Source organism: Peromyscus californicus, unplaced genomic scaffold (assembly GCF_007827085.1).
Source record: "Peromyscus californicus insignis strain IS unplaced genomic scaffold, ASM782708v3 Scaffold_4__1_contigs__length_199733344, whole genome shotgun sequence".
Taxonomy (NCBI): Eukaryota; Metazoa; Chordata; class Mammalia; order Rodentia; family Cricetidae; genus Peromyscus; species Peromyscus californicus.
Genome location: NW_026294562.1, coordinates 148,408,199 through 148,422,549, shown reverse-complemented (window position 1 = coordinate 148,422,549; position 14,351 = coordinate 148,408,199).

Below are 14,351 nucleotides of genomic sequence, written 5' to 3'. Positions count from 1 at the left end.
CATACCATAATAATCAAAAGAGTCTTAACACCTATTTTCAGGAGAGAAATTAGGCCAAAGTAAAACACTGGTGGAATTGGGTTTTATCTTGAATCCTAAAAATAAAAAGGGTTAGTAATGATTTTCTCTTTAGTAAAGACAATGATAATCAATGTATAAGACAATGATATCAAAGAAGGCCATAGGATAATTAGTAGGCTATAGATAGGAGGAAGTATGCACAGATATAAAAATTATTTGGATTGATTAACCTAGAATCCTTGTTATTCATTGCTTAAGGCTTACAGATGTGCAGTCATCAAGGCAGCTGTGTAGGGCTAAGTAAATATGTCAGAGTATAGCGTCTAAAAGCAAGTTGAAAGCCTGACTCAGTTGTAAAGAAGTTGTTTCTAAATACTTTTGTTTGGGGGAATGTGTGGTAGTTTGAATGACAAATGTCTTCAATAGCTTCAGGTGTATTTTCTTTTGGAGGTCTAGATAGTGTAGATTTGCTCAAGGAAGAATAGTCTTTGAGATTAGAAGCCTTGCACCCCTCCCAGTTCACTCTCTTTGTTACATATTTGCAGTCCAAGATGCAAGATTTCTGCTTCCTGTTCCTTCTGCCATGCCTGCTGTTTGCTGCCATGCCTCCCTGCAAGGATGGACTCACCCTCTGGAACCTTAAGTCAAAATAAACTCATGTGTTGCTTTTGTTCATGATATTTTATCACACAAAAGAAAAGTGACTAATATAGGGAGAAATCAGTCTTTGGGGGAGATGTATTAGCTGGCATATTGGCAGGGACAAAATATAGCCAGTTAGGAAGGGATCAGATAGTAAAGCATGAGATAAGGGCCTTGCTGAAACTTGTAAAATAAGCTAAAACCCTAAAAGTCAGGATAACACTCAGTTGTACTTTAGACAGAACAGAACCTTGGGCACAAGATGCCATTCCTATGTCTTCCTTCCCACTCCATTTACTCCCACCCACATTTGTTCCTTTACTTATTACCAATGCTGTGTTTTCCACCCATCTTATTCATCATTGCTACATGCCTATCACATTTGGGCTGGACCATGCCCAGTATCAGCAGTATTTCTGCTCCATGGGAGCTTGGGGAACTCAAAGCAGGTAGTTCCATACTTTCTTTCATAAAGTCTTCAAAAGGCTAAAACATTTTCTTTGCTGAATATGAAAAGAATTTTCTTTTCAAAGAGGAATTTGAATTTGAATGAGACTTATCAGTAACTAGCTGGTTAAAAGAAATCAGCCATTGTGAAATAATGGAGACTATTTTACATAACTCAGTTGTTCTCTCAACTCCTCAATGCACACTTAATGAGGCTGGAAGCATGTTCTATTCCAGAGACAGTGAAGAGTTTCATCCCAACTACCACTTTGACTTTGATCTTAGAAAACTGAATACTCTTGATATCATACATAGTACCTTGGACTTTCTTCATTCTAGTAGGACAGTGACATTACATAGCAGCACTGCCCATTAATGTGAGGTTGTGCTGCAGGTTGAAAATTGGGTAGCTGGTTCTCCATGTGCCTGTACCATTCTTCTGATAATGTCTGAGAATCTGAATTGCTGGGTGTCCTCAGCAGGACTTGGTTTCAGTCAGTCTTTTCCTCTCTGTTTTTTTTAAATACTGTTCTCTGTAAGAGGGAGACAGACAAGACCATATTCTTGAACTTCTTAGTGGGTTTTTCTGATAAGATATTAGTTAATACCCTCTCCCCTGATAGTCATGGTATACAAGAAATGATCAGTTTCTAATAGGGACATTCAGGCAGAGCCAAATTTGGTGACAAAACTTGGAACAAAGCAATAATGGGTAAAATGATATCAGTCTGAGGAAAGATGCATGTTCAAGGCCTTCAGCAGGTGCTTTGACAGGAGGAGCTGGGACCATGGAAGGAGTGGACAGCAGCCACAGAAAAAGTATAACAGATGGGAGCACCTCCTGCAAGCTCATGAGGAACCCAACAGTGACTGGGAACGAGTCAGAATCCCCAGGGTGAAGTAAGATGAAAGGATTTAGTTCTGACAATAATGTACTATGTTTTCAGAAATGTGAACTTCAAGTTAATGAATCCACATTATCAAAAATCAATTCAATCAAGAGTGATTCATTGAAATGGTAATTCAGGTGTCAACATGATAGTCTGACAACAAAAACATGAACAAAAGACTTAAAAACACACAGAATTATCTTCCTATTTTTGAAAATAAAATAAATACATTAAAATATCCCTCATTGTCTCTAAAGGAATGCTGTTGAATACAGAAGGAAAGTGTTTTGCATCAGAGCAGTTTGAGCACATTGGGGAAGTGTTGGGGGAAGCAAGAATTAGATAATTGCAAAAGAGCCTTATGCTTGTGCGTGTTTGAAGCTGCTTGGGGACAGCATTTGCAAAGGCTGGGGGTTCTCATGCTCCGAGGTAGTGCTAGGTAGATGTATGTAGCTGGTCTGAACACACAGTCCTGATCCTGAAAGAGTTTCTTGCCTAGATTATCTGACAGTGACACATTACATATTGATCTCCCAGCAGCTGCAGCTGTGTGTGTGTGTGTGTGTGTGTGTGTGTGTGTGTGTGTGTGTGCTTGAGTTTCTGTGTTTTTGTGCACGTATGTATTTGTGTATATTTGTATGTATGTGTGTGTATCTAGGGGTGTGTGTATGTGTGTATATTTGTAAACAGCTGTCAAGGTCAGAAGAGCATACTGTATCCCCTGGAGTTGTAGTTGCATGTTGTTGTGTGATTCCTGACACAGGTGTTGGGACATCAACTCTGATCCTTTAGAAAATCAGCACGTGCTCTTGAATGCTGAACCATCTCCATAGCCCACAATGTTTAAAACTTGAGTGTTCAATTTGCTAAATTTAGATTTGTGCATAAAACTAAACCCATATAAACCAGTCATTAATTTATATGCCATATCCATAACCCCTGAGTGACTCCTTGAGTTTCTGCCTTCTCCAGACAGCCTTTTGTTCTGATATCCACTTCATGCTAGCTCTACAGGTTTCAAAGATTCCTTTCAAATATGCACTTTATAAAATGAAAGCTAAGCAGGTATATCTAATAATCTAGGAATGAGACAGAATAATACTTAACACATTTTAGATAAGAAATTGTAAAATATTGAGTTGCAAGAGACAGAAGGCAAAGATTTTGAAATAAGTTAAATTATAGAATGCTAGGTAGAACCACTCTCTCTAGAAAACACACCTGTGGTATCTTAGAATTAAGGACAGCTGATTAACTGTTGATAACAACTGATTCAGTTATTGACTGTTGCATAGATTGTCTACAAGTGCTCTAAGCTGTCCACATATCTTTGCCACACATTAAGCAAATAAAATTAGTATCAGAAGAAGAAAAAGAAAAAAAGAAACAGTGCCCAGCTTAGCAACTTGTAATGGGAAAAAGCAACTTGGAGCTGCTTAAGACATATGAGAACTTTTTTTTTTCTAAGAACTGAGCAAATACGAGGGCTGTTGAGATGGCTCAGTAGTGAAACACTTGCTGATCTTGCATAGGACCTGAGTTCAATTCCCAGTAACCATGTCAAGTAACTCTCAAAAGCCTGCAACTCCAGCTCTGTGGGATCTGATGTCTTCTTTTGACCTCAGTGGGCACCTAAAGGCACATGCACATAGACACACAGAGAAGTACACATACTTACATACCTTTTAAAAACAAGAACTAACCAAGTCAATGGTTTGGGGAAAAGAATCTTCATATATCTGGGGAGTGCTAACAGCAGCTATACTTCTTAGGTAGTCTTCAGCTATCTTCTGTATAAGGTTTGTATTTTTAAGCCAGTGTAAGATTGTATAAGAAGTTGGTGTCTGAACACTGTGTTTGTGTTAGTCTTTCACTCACACTTCTACTGGAACTTCTCATTTTGATTTTACATTGTATATACTGTGTGTACGTAGGTGTTCACCTCTGCCCTGTTTTACAAATGTCTGCATCACCTAGACATCATGAAAGACAGCCTCAACACCTTGAGAAAGAATATACTGAGTCTGGGAAGTCCTCTGTCTGTCATTTTATCCAGTATCTGCCCAGCATGCACTAAAGGAATTCTCATCAAATAAGCTGTACAGAGGCAGATGGTGTGTGATAAATTACTACAAATCACATCTTGACTAGTTGCTCAGTAAAATTGAAATTCTATTTCCAACACTGTTGTGTTTGAGGAAATCTGACATCACACACAACTCACATAAAGTGAATGCAAATACTGAAGAAGAATTTATTAAGGGCTCTTATATGAGTTCTTGTATTTTCAAATACCAAGTCAGGAGGTGCATTACCTTAAATCAAGCCATCAAAAAAGATCCTGACAATTTGACACTTGTTATCCTAGTTTGTTTCCTGTTTCTGTGATAAAACACTGACAAGAAACTTGGGGAGGAAATGATTTATTGATTTTATTGAGGGAAGCCAGGGCAGAAGCTTAAGCAAGAAGCTGGAGGCAGAAGCTGAAGCAGGGCCATTGAGAAATGTTGCTTAAGGCCTTGCTCCCCACCCCTACTGGCTTTTACCTTGTCTTATTGTGTCTGGTTGTTGACTCTTGGAGGCCTGCTTTTTTTGGAGAGAAATAGAGGGGGCATGGCTCTGGGGGAGAGGTGAATTGGGTGGGGGGCCTGCAAAAGTGTGGAAGGAGGGGGAAAAGTGGTCAGGATGTACTGTATGAGAAAAGGATCTGTTTTCAATAAAAAAGAATTTTGCATAAATATAATTATACAGTATTCAGGGCTTGGGAGTTCAGCATCTTTTTAAAAAAGAAATTAATTTAAAATTATCCTTGTTATTATATATCTATGTGCATATGCTTCTGTGTCTCTGGCATATGTATTCAACACCACTATTTTCCCTTTAGTACAATCCCTAGTATTGCAGCATGTGTTGGTCACACAACTTGTCCATCAACTTTCTCTATAATACACAGTCAGTTCATTTTTAATTTTTTACACAACAAAGATATTAATAATATTATATGCACAAATAGACAAGTGCACTGCATTTCACTTGCTTAGTTATTCTTAAAAGTGCATTGTCTCTGCCATACCATAGAACATTAACTTTCATGGACCTGACTAATAATTTCTCAAAGTCTTCCCATGATTTTACATATCCTCGGATGTTTCAGAATTGTCATAGTTCCATGCCTTTGTCAGGTGTGATGACAGTTTTCAGCTTTATCCATTGTAGTAATTGTGTAGAAATACATCGTTGTGGCTTGAATTACACTAACTTGATTGATAGTTTCAGCATCTTTTTAGCATGTCTTTTTTGCCATTTGTGAAGCTTTTTTTACTACGTATGTATATAAACCACTCAGTTTAGCACTACTTAATTGGATTTTTCTTATTTTAATCGTGATATATTGCATTTTATGTTCCCACATTGAGTAATTTCCCAAGCAGCCTCATTTCATCCTTCTTGTAATATAAAAATATTGTTGTGACTTTTTAGGTTTAGATTTTGCTGTGGTGTTAAAATACATTTTGCAATTTGAAATAATCTGTGATCAGAAACAATTATGTCACTTTATGTAAGTCTGAAAAACTTCTAATAAAATACACCAGAATGCAGTCTCTTATTTTGCATTTTTTTATGCTTTTTATTATTCATTTGGCTCTTGGGAGTCAATTATCATTTTAGAATAATTAAAACAATAAAAGTGTATTACACAGATGCTGTTCAAATTAAGTAGAGTTATGTGCTAATTATATATTGTAAAATGAAAAAAAACCCACCAAATTGAAAATGATTTTACTTTCTTCTTCTATCAATTATCAGAGCTGAGCCTAATCTTACTTATATTTGCTAAGAACATTTACAGCATCTAACAGTGCAGCCAAGTGGAACACAGAAAAATAGCTCGTGTATACACAGACACTGGCATTTGGGGACATGCCGGGGTGTAGAACACAGAGCAGAATAACCAGACAGCCCTGGTAAGACATTCTACTGTGGGGTACAGATTGACTGTTCCTGTGAATACCTGGCATACTGCAAGCTCAGGGCCACTGCCCTGTCCAGAATCCAGAAGTAATCCTACTGCCCTCTCCAAACCCAAGAGTCCTCTCATTGTCCACCCAGAATCCAAAAGTGGTACTCATTATCCCAACTCTGGAATCTGAGTGTGATTCTCACTGGCTCCTCAGCATCATGTATTTCTTAGGTGCGTATCACTTGGTTATAAAATAATCAAAAACTTAAATTTGAAGCCTCGTTTTACTGAATGCAACTTGCTTTTAGAGTATAATACTGAAAAAAAATTAAGTTTTATAGCCAGGTACATGTGTATACATCTGTAACTTGGTCATTCCTGAAGCAATACATACTTACTATATGCATTTAATCATTTCATGTGATAAATCCTCTTCCTGGAAGCTTTTTTATACCATGTGTTTCAAGAATTCATAGTCTTTGCTTTTATTTAATTATTCAATCAATTAATTAGGTTACTATTTGAAACAGCTTTTTGTGTAGCCCAGTTTGGCTTTAAAATCATGTGGCTGAAGCCAGGCTTGAAGTTCTGATCCTCCCATCTCTATAAAATGCTGGGATTACCGGGATGTGTCAGTAAACCTTGGACTGTCACCTCATTTGATCATTTTGAGAAAGTTCTTATTTTTCATTCATTTATAAAACATACCTGCTCTTGATATAATGTTTTGAATTGGTATTAATTTTCATTATATACGTCATCATTTCAATACTTTCTGGCTAGTTAGTTTATGGTGAGAAATTGGTGGTAATGCACACTTTAATTTTTATGCTGTTTGTCTTTGAGTACTTCATTAATGAACACTGAGTTTCCATCATTCCCACCCTCACTTGTCCCCAATTCCTCCATTGTCCCCTCCCTCTCTCTTCTTTCTTATGGTTACACACACATATGTATGTATGTATGTATGTAATATCTACTAAGTTCATTTAGTGTTGTATCCATGTATATGCGTTTAAAGCAGGCCACGTAAGATTGGATAATTCAGTAAGGAGACAGTCCCTGAAGAAAGCTGATTCTCCTATTCTCAGCAGTATTTGATTTTCTGTATCTTTTTCACCAATGTTTTATCTGAATAGCTTTAACTATGTCTAAGTTAGTCTTTGTGCAGAGACCTCTGTATTGGATGTGATAACTATGTTAGTGTAGAGTTGAAATAGCAAAGAAAAGAATCCCTGGGGAGACAGAAATCAGTTAAATACAAAGAGAAAAGAACAAACCAAGCAAGAAAAAAGAACAACCAATCCAAACGCTGTGGGAGAATATCAGGTTACTGTGTGAAGCATTTTGGTTTCTGCAACCACTGATTTGGCACCCTCAGGTTCAACTACCACTCTTAACTGCAGAAAGTGGTATAACAAAGCATCTGTGTTGTGAAAGGGTGATCTACATGTGACTGACGCACACAAGGGGACATGCACATGTAAGGACAGTGTCATCCTGTAAGAGATTTGAGTGTGCACAGGGTTTGCTGTTCTGGAGACAAACACCCCAGATTCAGAGTGGCAAGAGCGTTTATGTTGCATGTGTTGTTTGAAACTGTCCATCTTTGCTTTGGTCACATTTGACATTTGGAAGTTTTGTCTAGGGACACCTTAAACAGGTTCTCCTCTCTTTTCTCACAGAACTGCTGCAGCTCCATGCCCATTAGGGGACTGGATATCGCTCTAGAGTTTTGTTCTGGTATTTTGAACTGCATTTATTGTTAGTTTTTCAGTGTTTTCTTTTCTACGCTGCTATAGTATTTCAGATTCCACCAATTTCCATCCCTTTGATCAATTTCCTTAATTTTCAAAATCCACTGGCCTCCTATACTTTTCTACCCCTCCCAAAACTCATCCTTCTTTTCCAGAAAAGCACATTTTCACTTGATCTTCAAAAAAAAAAAAGAAAACTAATAATAATTATTTTAAAAGCCTATCTAACAGTTACAGCATCTGAAGCAGCTACCAATATGTCTTTATTTATTGATTAGTGTCAGACAATGACCCAGTGTTTGATACAAACTGCGAGAATGGCCTGGAACATTAGTTAACACTTGACACACTGAAGCATCTGTCTTAGGGTTTAGTGCCTGTATTAATTACTTTTTGTTTTTGTGATAAAATACCATGAAAAAAAAACAAGCTTAGGGAAGAAAGAGTCTATTCTGATTTGTAATTCCAAAAGAGATGCTGTCCTCCATGGTGAGGAAGGCCTGGCAGCTAGAGTCTTGAGCATTCCTAGCAATCAGGAAGCACACTGATGACATTTTATGTACATACAAGAGCCAGAGAGAAAGAATAAGAACAGAATCAGGCTATAAAACCCTACAGCACAAACCAGTGATGTCCTTCACTAAGGCTCTACCCCTCATTGGTTATAGAATCTTCCTAAACAGCACCACAAGCTAGGGACTAAGTGTTCAACAAGCCAGCCTGTAGGGGGATTTCACACTCCCACCACAAGAGTGTGTCCTCCTTAGATGACCGAGAGAACTTAGAGATAGAAATGAATGAAGACATTCTAATCTGTAATTTTTGCCTAGTTCATTCCAATCTTGTAATTCAATTCTAAAATTGAATTTTAGGATCTTCATATGATAGAATGATTTGCAGTGTTAGGATCAAAGAACTTTCTATTGACTTCTTATGATGGCTGAGCCATTACATCTCCATTAGATGAGTATTCCTTTAGAGCTCAAATAATTTTGTGATGCTCTCTGAAAATAATACTATCAGTAGAAAAAAACAATTTGTTATTAGCTCATGGCATTTTTGTCGTCATAATTCTGTATTTTTATAGGTCAAATAATACCATGAGGCTAAGTCTGAATATCTGTAGTTCCAAGATCTCTCTCTCTCTCTCTCTCTCTCTCTCTGAAGGGATCCTTTGCCAGCAAAGGAGCAGCAGTTTTTGTCAAACTTAAGAGCACTGGTTTCATACTAAGCACCAGCAGGGTGCTAGAGATTTAGTACTGTTGTCTTTGTCTTAAACTTTCTCACAGGGAAGAGTTATCATAGTTTGATAGCTGAGTAAATGCTTTTCTTTCAGGATTAACTTTGATAGACTGCAGACCTTCACCACTTTGATCTTGATAATTCTGCAATCAATGCAGGAAATAAAGAGCTACTCATCGCCTTGTAAAACAGTGCCATGGAATAACTGAATCTGGATGCTCATTTAAGTGTGATATGTAAGTCTAGATAAAGTTGCTTTAAATTTGATTGATAAGGCATGAATGATTCTTTTGCTTATTTTAATTTTGTTCATGGAGTTCATGTTTGCATGTACCATGTATTAACAAAAATCTGAACCCACACAAGTATATAAAAATCATTATGGAATAATAGAAAAAGCATAAAATAAAAAGGCAAGTTTGTCAATTTCATTATTTTTGTACAGAAAACCCACAATGCAGTCTAGAAATCCCTGTCTATATTCTAAGTGCAACCAAGAGTTGTAAAAACAAAAGTAATCAGGTTATAACATTGCTTTCAGCTCAGGAGCTTGGTGGAGCAGAGAGGAAGAAATGATACCTGGCCTGATCCTTAAAGAATATGCACATAAACGAAAGGACAACATACAAAACGGGAATATTTATTTTTCTGAACTATTTAGATTGAAAGTGCTCCCAATCTACCTACCTACTTGTATTTCTGTACTATCTATCCTCAATAAAGTTGAAAATAAAATGTTAACCATCTACATCACATTCCTTCACTTGAACACGGAACATGCAGTTTTCTTTATTTGAATCATCACTCTTTAATCTTTCCATAGGACATTTTCAGCACCATGTAACATCATTCATATGTGTCTCTTCTAAAGAAGAATGTGAGCCCTTTGTTTTCATACAGCTTGCATTTCATAATAGGAATCGCCTTTAGAAAAAAACTGTAGATTTATCCAAATTTGGTGTCTAACTTCTGAGTTTTTATTAGTTGCAGAGCTATTGATCATTCCTCTCCACCAGTAAGAATGAACCCCATCCATTTCTTTCAGAGGATCCAAATTCAAGGCCTAGTACCCATGTAAAGCAGCACACAAGCACCAGTTCCAGGGAATCTGATGCCTGCTCATGCATCTGCATACACTTGGCACACACCCATACAGGTAGACATATACATGTGAATAAAATAGATTACTGAAAAAAAAAAAAGAGAAGATTCTTAGCCACTATAATAACAAAACCCTGGCAACTGGCTTCTCATGGTCTGAATCAAATCTATGCCATAACTGGAGAGCAGTTTTGCCCTATATATCAATTTCTGTAAAATGGAATTGTTATTATAGCAGGTGTGTAAAGGGAGATCTGTGAAATCTACATTTGTACTGCTGTGGTAATTAGACTTCACATATAATGAATGACTGTAAAATATTTGTATTTTATTACATATAATATGAGATGGAAGTATCTAAGACAAAATAGGAATTCAGTTTAAAATCAAGATTTTAATGAACTGAGATTAATGGATTGTACAATTCTGACAGTGGGGGGTCTTCCTCAGTGGTTACTGGCAGGTGGGTTGCATTTTAGCTACTGATACAGTGCTGTACTTGGTAACTATCTTCAAAAAGACCAGGCATAATGTTAAGAGACTTGGATACAGGTGACATAAGAAACATGGTGTGGCTTTGACATGCCTCTTTTTAGTGCAACGTTCAATGTAATATTTACTGTCAAGTTTATATCCATGTTACAGTGGTACAGCCATTTCCTAGAAATGGTGGAAGTCATGAAACCAGCACAGCTGCTTGACAAAGTTCCACCAAAGCTGAGCCACAGGCTACAATCATTGACTTGATGCCCTTTACTTGAGGTTTGAATCTCTGTGAGTTACACTCTTTGGGGGCTATTAGCTTAATAAGTCACCCATGCCTTTTCCAAGAAAAATTGTTTCTGTGTCCCCCTGAAAAAGTACTACCCCTGCTTTTAGGGAAGTAACCTTAGTTGGCCCTACTTTAGAGTCTTTTCTGTGCCATGGAGATTGATATCTGCCCCTGCGTAAACTCAAGAACAAAATAGTTGGAACTGTATGAATTCAGAAGAGACTGACAAGGTTTGGCAGAATAGGAGAACTGGGAGCAGATCAGAGCACAGAGCTCCTTTCACAGTATGCTTAGAATTTCTTAGAAACAATGTACAAGATAGAGGACTATATATAATAAGCCTCTAAAAAGAATTCAGCAAGAAGAGCTAGAATGACTAGGATAACATAGTATCATATAAAGGTGATATAAGAATGATATAGAAGAATGTAAGAAGTATAAGGTAATTAAGATTTGTCATTCATAAATAGATTGCTGTGATGTTATCTAATTTAGAAACAAAGTAATTCTTTTATTTACCAAATTCTTTTTTTGTCCTTTTCCTGATATTTCTCTGTTTATCTTTTTTATTTTATAATTTAATTTAATTTTACATATCAGCCACGGATTCCCTTGTTCTCCCCCACCCTCCGCCGCATTCCCTCAAGCCCACCCCCCATTCCCATCTCCTCCATGGCAAAGACTCCCGTGAGTATTGAGTTCAACTTTGTAAATTCAGTCCAGGCAGATCCAGTCCCCTCCTCCCAGGCTGAGGCAAGTGTCCCTGTATAAGCTCCAGGTTCCAAACAGCCAGCTCATGCACTGAGGACAGGTCCCAGTCCCACTGCCTGGATGCCTCCCAAACAGATCAAGCTAATCAACTGTCTCACTTATCCAGAGGGCTTGATCCATTTGGGGGCTCTTCAGCCATTGGTTCATAGTTAATGTGTTTCCATTCGTTTGGCTATTTGTCCCTGTGCTTTTTCCAACCTTGGTCTCAACAATTCTCGCTCATACAAACCCTCCTCTTTCTCACCAACTGGACTCCCTGAACTCCACCTGGGGCCTGGCCATGAATCTCTGCATCTGGTTCCCTCAGTCATTGGATGAGGTTTCTAGCACGACAATAGGGTGTTTGGCCATCCTATCACCAGAGTAGATCAGGTCGGGCTGTCTCTCGACCATTGCCAGTAGTCTATTGTGGAGGTATCCTTGTGGATTTCTGTGGACCTCTCTAACACCCTGCTTCTTCCTATTCTCATGTGGTCTCCATTTACCATGGTCTCTTATTCCTTGATCTCCCACTCTGTTCTTTTTTTTTTTTTTTTTTTTTTGGTTTTTCGAGACAGGGTTTCTCTGTGTAGCTTTGCGCCTTTCCTGGAACTCACTTGGTAGCCCAGGCTGGCCTCAAACTCACAGCGATCCGCCTGGCTCTGCCTCCCGAGTGCTGGGATTAAAGGCGTGCGTCACCACCACCCGGCTCCCACTCTGTTCTTGATCCAGCTGGGATCTCCCGCTCCCCCAAGCTCTCTTTTCCTTGACCCTTGTCCTTCATTACCCCCACTCATGTCCAGGTTGTCCATGTAGATCTCATCCATTTCTCTGTCATTGGGTGATCCCTGTGTCTTTCCTGGGGTCCTGCTCTCTAGGTAGCCTCCCCGGAGTTGTGAGTAGCAGTCCAGTCATCCCTGCTTTACATCTAGTATCCTCCAATGAGTGAGTACATACCATGTTTGTCTTTCTGAGTCTGGGTTACTTCACTCAAGATGATATTTTCTAGATCCATCTATTTGCCTGCAAACTTCATGATGTTATTGTTTTTCTCTGCTGAGTAGTATTCCATTGTGTATATGTACCACATTTTATTTATCCATTCTTCAGTTGAAGGGCATCTAGGTTGTTTTCAGGTTCTGGCTATTACAAACAATGCTGATATGAACATAGCTGAGCAAGTGCCCTTGTGGTATGATTGAGCATTCCTTGGGTATATGCCCAAGAGTGGTAAAGCTGGATCTTGGGGGAGATTGATTCCCAATTTTCTAAGAAAGCGCCATATTGATTTCCAAAGTGGTTATACAAGCTTGCATTCCCAACAACAGTGGAGGAGAGTTCCCCTAGCTCCACATCCTCTCCAGCATAAGGTGTCTTCAGTGTTTTTGATCTTAGCCATTCTGACAGGCGTAAGGTAGTATCTCAGAGTTGTTTTGATTTGCATTTCCCTGATGATTAGGGATGTTGAGCAATTCCTTAAATGTCTTTCAGCCATTTGAGTTTCCTCTGTTGAGGATTCTCTGTTTAGTTCTATAGCCAATTTCTTAATTGGACTGTTGGGCATTTTGATGTCTAATTTCTTGAGTTCTTTATATATTCTAAATATCAGTCCTCTGTCAGATGTGGGGTTGGTGAAGACATTTTCCCATTCTGTAGGCTGTCGCTTTGCCTTGTTGACCATATCCTTTGCTCTACAAAAGCTTCTCAGTTTTAAGAGGTCCCATTGATTGATTGCTTCTCTCAGTGTCTGGCTACTGGTGTTATATTTAAGAATGCATTCAAGACTACTTCCTACTTTCTCTTCTAGCAGGTTCAGAGTAGCTGGATTTATGTTGAGGTCTTTGATCCATTTGGACTTAAGTTTTGTGCACGGTGACAGATATGGATCTATTTGCAGCCTTCTATATGTTGATATCCAGTTATGCCAGCACCATTTATTGAAGATGCTTTCTTTTTTCCATGGTACAGTTTTGGCTTCTTTGTCAAAAATTATATGTTCATAGGTGTGCGGGTTAATGTGAGGGTCTTCAATTTGATTCCATTGGTCCACATGTTGGTTTTATGCCAGTACCAAGATGTTTTTATTACTGTAGCTCTATAGTAGAGCTTGAGGTCAGGGATTGTGATGCCTCCAGAGGTTGTTTTATTGTACAGGATACTTTTGGCTATCCTGGGTTTTTTGTTTTTCCATATGAAGTTGAGTATTATTCTTTCCAGGTCTGTGAAGAATTGTGTTGGTATTTTGATGGGGATTGCATTGAATCTGTAGATTGCTTTTGGTAAGATTGCCATTTTTACTATGTTAATCCTGCCTATCCATGACCATGGGAGATCTTTCCATTTTCTGACATCTTCTTCAATTTCTTTTTTCAGGGACTTAAAGTTCTTGTCATATAGGTCCTTCACGTGCTTGGTTAGTGTTACCTCAAGGTATTTCATATCATTTGTTGCTATTGTAAAGGGTGACGTATCTCTGATTTCCTTCTCAGCCTGTTTGTCAATTGTATATAGGAGGGCTACTGATTTTTTTGAGTTGATCTTGTATCCTGCTATGTTGCTGAAGGTGTTTATAGGCTGTATCAGTTCCTTGGTTGAATCTTTGGGGTCACTCAAGTACACTATCATCTCATCTGCAAATAGGGAAAGCTTGACTTCTTCCTTTCCAGTTTGTATCCCCTTAATTTCCTTATGTTGTCTTTTTGCTCTGGCTAGAACTTCAATTACTATATTGAATAAGTATGGGGAGAGTGGACAGCCTTGCCTCATTC